The sequence below is a fragment of the Triticum urartu genome, chromosome 7A, assembly GCF_056163025.1.
Source record: "Triticum urartu cultivar PI428250 chromosome 7A, HENAU_Tu73, whole genome shotgun sequence".
In the NCBI taxonomy this organism is placed as follows: Eukaryota; Viridiplantae; Streptophyta; class Magnoliopsida; order Poales; family Poaceae; genus Triticum; species Triticum urartu.
The window spans coordinates 483,223,129-483,231,316 of NC_141879.1; positions in this window are offsets into that span (position 1 = coordinate 483,223,129).

Consider the following 8,188-nt stretch of genomic DNA (forward strand, 5'->3'; position numbering starts at 1 on the left):
ATCTCGTGGGCCCCCTGGTGGCTCTCCGATGCCCATCTTCTCATATATGAGGTCTTTCGATGAGAAAAAAAATAGGAAGCAACCTTTCGGGACGAGACTCCGCTGCCACGAGGCGGAACCTTGGCGGATCCAATCTAGAGCTCCGGCAGAGCTGATTTGCCGGGGATACTTCCCTCCCGGAGGGGGAAATCATCACCATCATCATCACCAACGCTCCTCTCATCGGGAGAGGGCAATCTCCATCAACATCTTCACCAGCATCATCTCATCTCCAAACCCTAGTTCATCTCTTGTATCCAATTCTTGTCTCAAAGTCTGGGATTGGTGCTAGTAGGTTGCTAGTAGTGTTGATTACTCCTTGTAGTTGATGCTAGTTGGTTTAATTGGTGGAAGATTATATGTTGTGATCCTATATGCATATCATTACCCCTCTGATTATGAACATGAATATGCTTTGTGAGTAATTACATTCGTTCCTGAGGACAAGGGAGAAGTCTTGCTATGAGTAGTCATGTGAATTTGGTATTCGTTTGATATTTTGATAAGATGTATGTTGTCTAGCCTCTAGTGGTGTTATGTGAATGTCGACTACATAACACTTCACCATTATTTGGGCCTAGAGGAAGGCATTGGGAAGTAATAAGTAGATGATGGGTTGCTAGAGTGACAGAAGCTTAAACCCTAGTTTATGCGTTGCTTCGTAAGGGGCTGATTTGGATCCATATGTTCCATGCTATGGTTAGGTTTACCTTAATACTTTTGTTGTAGTTGCGGATGCTTGCAATAGAGGTTAGTCATAAGTGGGATGCTTGTTCAAGTAAGAACAGCACCCAACCACCGGTCCACCCACATATCAAATTATCAAAGTATCGAACGTGAATCATATGAACGTGACGAAAACTAGCTTGATAATATTCCCATGTGTCCTCGGGAGCGCTTTTCCTATTATAAGAGTTTGTTCCGGCTTGTCCTTTGCTACAAAAAGGATTGGGCCACCTTGCTGCACCTTATTTACTTTTGTTACTTGTTGCTCGTTACAATTTACCTTATTACAAAACTATCTGTTACCACTTACTTCAGTACTTGCAGAGAATACCTTGCTGAAAACCGCTTATCATTTCCTCCTGCTCCTCGTTGGGTTCGACACTCTTACTTATCAAAAGGACTACGATAGATCCCCTATACTTGTGGGTCATCAGTGTTAGACACACAATTACTATGGTTACTATGACTTTGCACTGAGCCATGTTACTAAAGACGGGTCGGCCCTGAGGGGTACCCGCGAGAGCTTAATAGCGAGTGATGAGGAGTCGGGTTGACCTGGAAGGTGCCCGCGAGATACTTACGAGGCGTGGCCGGGCATTCTTAGCCCTTGTCGCAAGTACTCGAGACGGGGCAACGGGGTCACATCGATCGTGAGTCTCTGCTCGTTACCGCGTGCTCCTAATCCACTACGGTTTGGATATTTGATCCGAGGGGCCTCTGGCCTGATAGCACTAACCATCACGTGGGCATAGTATGGGCGTTCTGCGTCGTATACATCAGCCGAAGCTTAATAGACGTCAGCGATTGAGCGGCGCGCGCCGGGTTGGACTGCGTAAGCTCCTGCCTTGTTGAAGGAGGTAGCTAGGTCTGCTCACCGGCCGCGTACGCAACGTGCAGGAGTTCCCGGGGAGATGGCCCATGACCCCTGGGGGCATAGGTTTAGTCCGGCGTGCTGGCCTCTCTATTAAGCCTAGGTCGGGTTGCGGCGTATTGTTTGGCCGAGGCCGGACATGACCCAGGAAAGTGTGTCCGACCAGAGTTAATCGAGCGTGGTGGGTAAGTTGGTGCACCCCTGGAGGGAAGAAAACATCTATCGATAGCCTGTCCTACGGTAACGGACACTTGGAGTTGTATCCCGATCGATACAACTAGAACTGGATACTGGTGATGAGAAATGAATGGATATGAGAAATGGATAGTATGGCTCTGGGATTGCTTTCTCGCTGGGAGTCGAGAAAGGATCTCTGGCCGAGGTTGATAAAACTACTACTACTTTACATTATGTTGATCTGTACTCTTCTAAATGCTGCAAGATGCTTGAAGATGCTAGTCTTCAATAGGCTAGGCTTTCCCCTTCTTTCTGGCATTTTGCAGTTTAGTCCATAGATACATCCCATTTCCTTTGATACAGATGCATACTTAGTTTAGATCTCACTACAAAATAATACACTTCCGTGATGATACGTGTTTGTCACAGTAGGTCGCTTTTTGTCATGCATGTACATCCATGAAAAATTTATGACAGAATCAAGATAGTCATACCTGTGCTGTTGTAGAAGTGTTCCATGACATTAGCAAAATTATCATCACGGAAGTGTCCACTTCCATGACGATAAATCACGCGTCACAAAAGTGCTTTCGTCAAGGGTGACCGACACGTGTCATCCACCGTAACGAAACGCCGTTAAGCTATCGGGTCGGGTTTTGGATCCGATAACCCATTAACAGCCCCGACCAATGGGGATTTTCCACGTGTAAAATCATCATTGGCTGGAGGAAACACGTGTCGGCTCATCGTTGGGACAGATGTCAACCACTCATTGGATGGAAGGCACCTATGATACGTCGACACGTGGCACGGCCCAACAGAGGCCCATTCCTGTGAAAAGGACGGCCCGTTTGACTTGGTCAAAAGCTGGCGGGCCGGCCCATGGAAAGCCTGTTAACGGCCTGTTCGAATATAGCCCATTTACAGCCCGCTAACCCAAGGCCCGTTACACCCTATCTGAATTAGGCCTAGTAGCGTCATCTGGGCCATCCAATATGATTCCAGCCCGTTTTCACTTCTGGCCCATGTATGGCCCATGACGTCTTTCAGCCCATATGAGGCCCTATGTAACTCTTGGCCTACTAACGGCCCGTGGTGAAACTGGCCCGTAATGAAAAGTGTATCACTTTACACCCATTAACGGCCCGTGGTGAAACTGGCCCGAAAACAGTGTATCACTTTATACCCATTAACGGCCCGTTATTCCGTTGGGCCGTTTCCAACCCATGTTATCTTTTGGCCTTCTCAGAGCCCATTTATTCTTGGGCTCATTTCCAGCTTTCGTTTACTTACGGCCCGTTACTGTCATTTTCTGCTTGTGGGCCAAATTTAGCCCGTGGTTACAGTCGGCCCATTTGTGGTCCGTTAATACGTTGGGCCGATTTCATAGCGTCATCAAATATGGCCTATTAACGATGGCCCGTTATGGTCGGCCCATGAACGGACATTCCAACTCTAGCCCGTTTACGGCCATAATGCGGTCTGTTTGGCCCATGTTTGGCCAACCGATTATACGGCCCGTATAAGGCCCAGTGATAATACGGCTCGCAGAAGGCCCATTATTTCTACGGCCCATAGAAGGCCCACTATTTCTACGGCCAGTAGGAGGCCCAGTATCACTACAGTAAATATTAGCCCATGGTTATTGTGGCCTAGTTTAAAAAAATAGGTTATTACAGCCACTAGCTAACCGCGGAAAAAGAACTGCAATGACTACAAGCAAACAAATAAACAAGACAACAAGGAAATAAATAAGCAAGCAACTAACGCTAGGCTATCACGGCTATTACACATATTACATCCACTGGGCATCAAAGTTCGCCACCAGTGCAAATATAGGGAACAAAGCAGCATATCATATACACTGGTTGTCAAAGTTGGCGACCAGTGCAAATAAACGCCGCAACAAAACAAATCCAGAACTGAAACCACTTCCGAAGATCTCAAGAAACAATATCCTGGGTACCCATAATGCTGGCAAGATGCTTAGCAAGCTTATTAACTTTCTCTTGTTTGGCGCTTAAATCCTCCAGCGCTTGCTGTTGCACCAGAAAATATGCATCTGAATTTTGCAGGGACTTCCTCAGTCCTTCAGCTTCCTGTCGCAGCACATCTGATCTATGTCTTTCAACTTGAAGTTGAGACTCAAGAAGATGAACTGATTCAGGCAGCGAGTTCGAAGAGCTTGTGCCAGCAGTAGTGACCAGTAACTCGAACACTACATCAAGACATGACTTTTGGGTTCCCTCACTGTCGTCAAGATAGTTTTTATCAGCTTTCTTGGAGACCAACAGGGATGTCTCACTATCTTGAACCTTATCTGCATTACTTCCTTTACCATTGGATAACGCGGTACTGTTATCCAATATTTTGTCTGCATTCTAAAAGAGAAACAAGCAGACACATCACATGTTTACCATGTTGTATATGAAAATCATTTTGGTAAATGAGTTCAGTAGTAAAGTGGACAGGATAACAACATGAAACAAACATATATCTATGTACCATGGTCACTTTATGGTCTATATCATTCTAGTTTTTGTTGCCAAATCAAGATAGAGACACAGTTCAAATAATATTTGTTCAAGACAAAGCAGAATAGACAGAATATAAGTGTGGGTAACTATAGAGCAATAACAACACTTGTAATGTGCATGACATGAGAACATAACTGTTTATTCAATTGAAACTGAAATCAACATAGAGAAGGTTACAACATCAAACCAGTTAAAGAAACAGGTTTAAAACATACCTGTTGCGCCATTGGAGTTTCAATTCCATCCTTCAAATTTGAAAATAGCTGTTATGAGTAAATACAATCATGCAAGAGCAAAGGAGTATGAACCATAGCTATAGAACTTGACCTGAGAACAAATCTTCTTCTCCTCTAAGCGTTGAGTTGGGATTCAGAGTGGTGGTCCTCGTGCTTTGGGCACTGCAGTTCCCTTACTAACTGCTCGTGTTTGGGTGCTCTGTGGTGGAGACGGTGCTGTGTCAACTAGAACTGGGTTACTATTTATCGGGGTTGGGGTTAGAAGGGGTGTAGCTGGTTCTCTGTCCAACTGGGTATGGGTACAATCTGTGAGAGTCTGGGTTATGTGTGGTGGATCTGGTCCTTGGGCAAGTACAACCATGGTTCTATCTGCATCAACTGGTAGCACTATCTTTTCTGAAGACCGTGTTGTTACTCCCTTAGATACTGCCATCACGCTCTCCAATTCAAATGGCTGATAGACAAGAAAAGTAATTGAAAGTATAGACATTGTATGATAGACAGGTGCAATGGATAGTGGGGAATAAAAGAGGGCATGAAATAATTCATATTTAAGTTGTCTAACCAAACAGGATAGCATGACACAATTTCACATATATGATGGCTAACTAAACAGGATAGCATGACACAATTTCACATTATGATGGCTAACTAAAAAAGATGGAAAGACATAGTTCAAAATATGAGACTATGTAAACATGATGACATGACATAACTATATAATGTGTTCATTAAATAGGTTGGCATGCCATAATTCACATACATTCATGGATAGAATGCCATAATTCAAAATATGATGACTGTAAACACTAAACAGGATGAGATGATATAACTATATGATGTCTTTATTAAATTGGTTGCCATGCCATAATTCAGATAGATGATGTGTATGTACTATGTAAACATGATGGCATGATATAGTTCAAATATATGATTTATATAGTAAGCAAGTAAGCAGATGGCAATCCATATATGATGTAAAAACTAAGCAATGCAAGACAACATGCATGACATGGGTAATATAACCCTGCCAAGTTTGAGCATAGACCTCAGGGGGAAAATAGGACTGGTCATCAGTCTCTGAATCCTCCTCTGAGGATCTCTCTGTAACCAGCAAGATGTCTGCTTCAGCAGGTAGCATTGTCTGCTCTGAATACCTTGTTTTCGCTCCAGATACTTCCATCACCGCTTCAAATGGCTGATGCACAGGAAGAGTAGTTGAATATACAAACGTTGTCGCCAAATGGAACACGTAATACAAAAAAATGATAGCATGATATAATTCACATACATGATGATTGGCTAAACAGCATGGCATTGCATAATTCACATATATAATGCCTTTGCAACAAGATAGCATTGTATAATTCACATATATAATGTCTTGCAACAAGATGGCAATGCATAATTCACATATATGGTAATTAGACACTAAACAGGTGGCATTCACACAAAGCATGTCTAAACTAATCAAATGACATAGCAATGCGAGACACCATACTCACGATATGAGCAACATAACCCTGCCAAGTTAGAGCATACACCTCGGGGGGGGGGGGGAATAGGACTGGTCATCTGTCTCTGAATCCTCCCCTGAGGAGCTATCTGTAACCAGCGAGATATGCGCTTCGCCAGATAGCATAGTCTGCTTTGAAGACCTTGTTTTCACTCCAGAATTTGCCATCACCGTGTCAAATGGCTGATGCACATGAAGAGCAGTTGAATGTAATAACATTGTTGATAAATGTAATATGTAACGAAAAAAAGGATGGCCTGATATAATTTACATATAAGATGACTGGCTAAGCAGGATGGCATTGCAAAATTCACATATATGATGCCTGGCTAAACAAGATGGCGTTGCATAATTCACATAAACAATGAATAAACTAAACAGATCGCACAAAGGATGTCTAAACTAAGCAGATGACATATTTGATGTATAAAGTAAGCAATGCAAGACACCATATGCATGATATAACCAACATCAGCATGCCAAGTTAGAGCGAAGACCTCGGGGGGTAAATAGGAGTTGTCTTCTCCTTTTGAATCCCCCTTAGAACAGATATCTTCCTCTCGATTACAATCCGAAATGTGTGGAGAGGGGCTGCCTTTGCACCTACCATGGAGCGACGTCTGCATGAAATTTTATTGCCACACAAGGCTCGTCTCTTTTGCTCTACATGTTCAGTTCCATTGTTTACAATAACTGTCATGCATAGGAATAAAACATAGTGAGATTATGTAAGGAGTGCATGCAGAAATCCAGAGTGATGGTAGCAACCTATGGATAGACCCAAAACCAATAATAGCAGGCAGATAATGGCTTCAGTTAAAAAATACAGATAATGGCTTCTTTACTGTTTGTTTCCCACCCAACATGAAACTCATAGTAGACACCGGAGATTAACCAGATAGTAGATAGATACTATTGATAGCGTCCCCGATATGTACCCCACAACCATTTAAAAACTCAAGTTTGACCATTAGTTTGGAGCTGACTCAGAGTCTAATCGGTGAACAGGACGATAAAGTAGCATGTAATATTAAGCGATGCATAACGTAAGCAGACACGAAAGAGTGCGGCCTCTCTTGCGGACCCGTGTAGTCCTCGAGGTCATCTGCTCGGTTGATGATGGTAGTGCAGTTTTCATGGCTGCCTGCAGCGGGGAAGAAGATCTAAGGCGCCGAAAGACAGCCTGGAGGCCGGATCCCTACTGTCCTGGACCCTTCTGTCATTGGAGCAGCTGAGCTGGGGTGGACGACGGCGCAGCAGGAGCAGGACAAACCACGCAAGGTTTTCTTTGACAACTATCTGTAAGAGAAGTAATTCTGTAAGGGCTCGTTTGAATTGGAGGATTCCAACAATGCAGGGATAGGAAATAGACAGGAATAGGATAGGAATGCACGTGCAAAACAGAGAATTTAAAAACACATGATTTCTGCCAATCTGGGTGTTTGATTCACAACAATTGGAAGATCACAGGATGCAAAGAAGCATGGTGAGATTAAGTCAAACCACAAGAAAATGTACGGTTATAATGCTTATGCTACTACCTCTTAGTCTTGTGCTTCATGAATAGGAATTTGAAAAGGAGGACAAGTGAAAATTAAAATTCCTACGTTTTTTCTTTCAAGGAGACACTAAAGGAACAAATCTGTGTGCTCAGTGGACAATATATATAACATGTAGAGTAAAAAAGAGATGCAATAAGTGTACAACCTCTTTGGCGAAGCCATGTCGATCTCAGCGTGATTGGGTTGGCCGGTGAGGATGCTCCGGCTGACTTGGCTGTCGGAGGAGGGGAAGAAGATCTTAGGTGTCTGGAGATGGAGCCCGAGGTACTGCTCCGCTGTGATGGAGGGTTTCGTCGTTGGAGCAGCTCCGGTGAGTTGTACGACACCGAGGCTGAAGCAGGACAAGAGAGACAACGAACAATGTTAACATGAGTGGAATTCTAATAGCATCACCAATACAGGACGTAAAATACATAACCACAAAGTGCTAGATGTAAAATACATCAGCTGCTCATCTCTGAACTTAACTGTCAAAACTGAATTTAACTGTCGAAACTGAACTTAACTGTCGAAACTGAACTTAA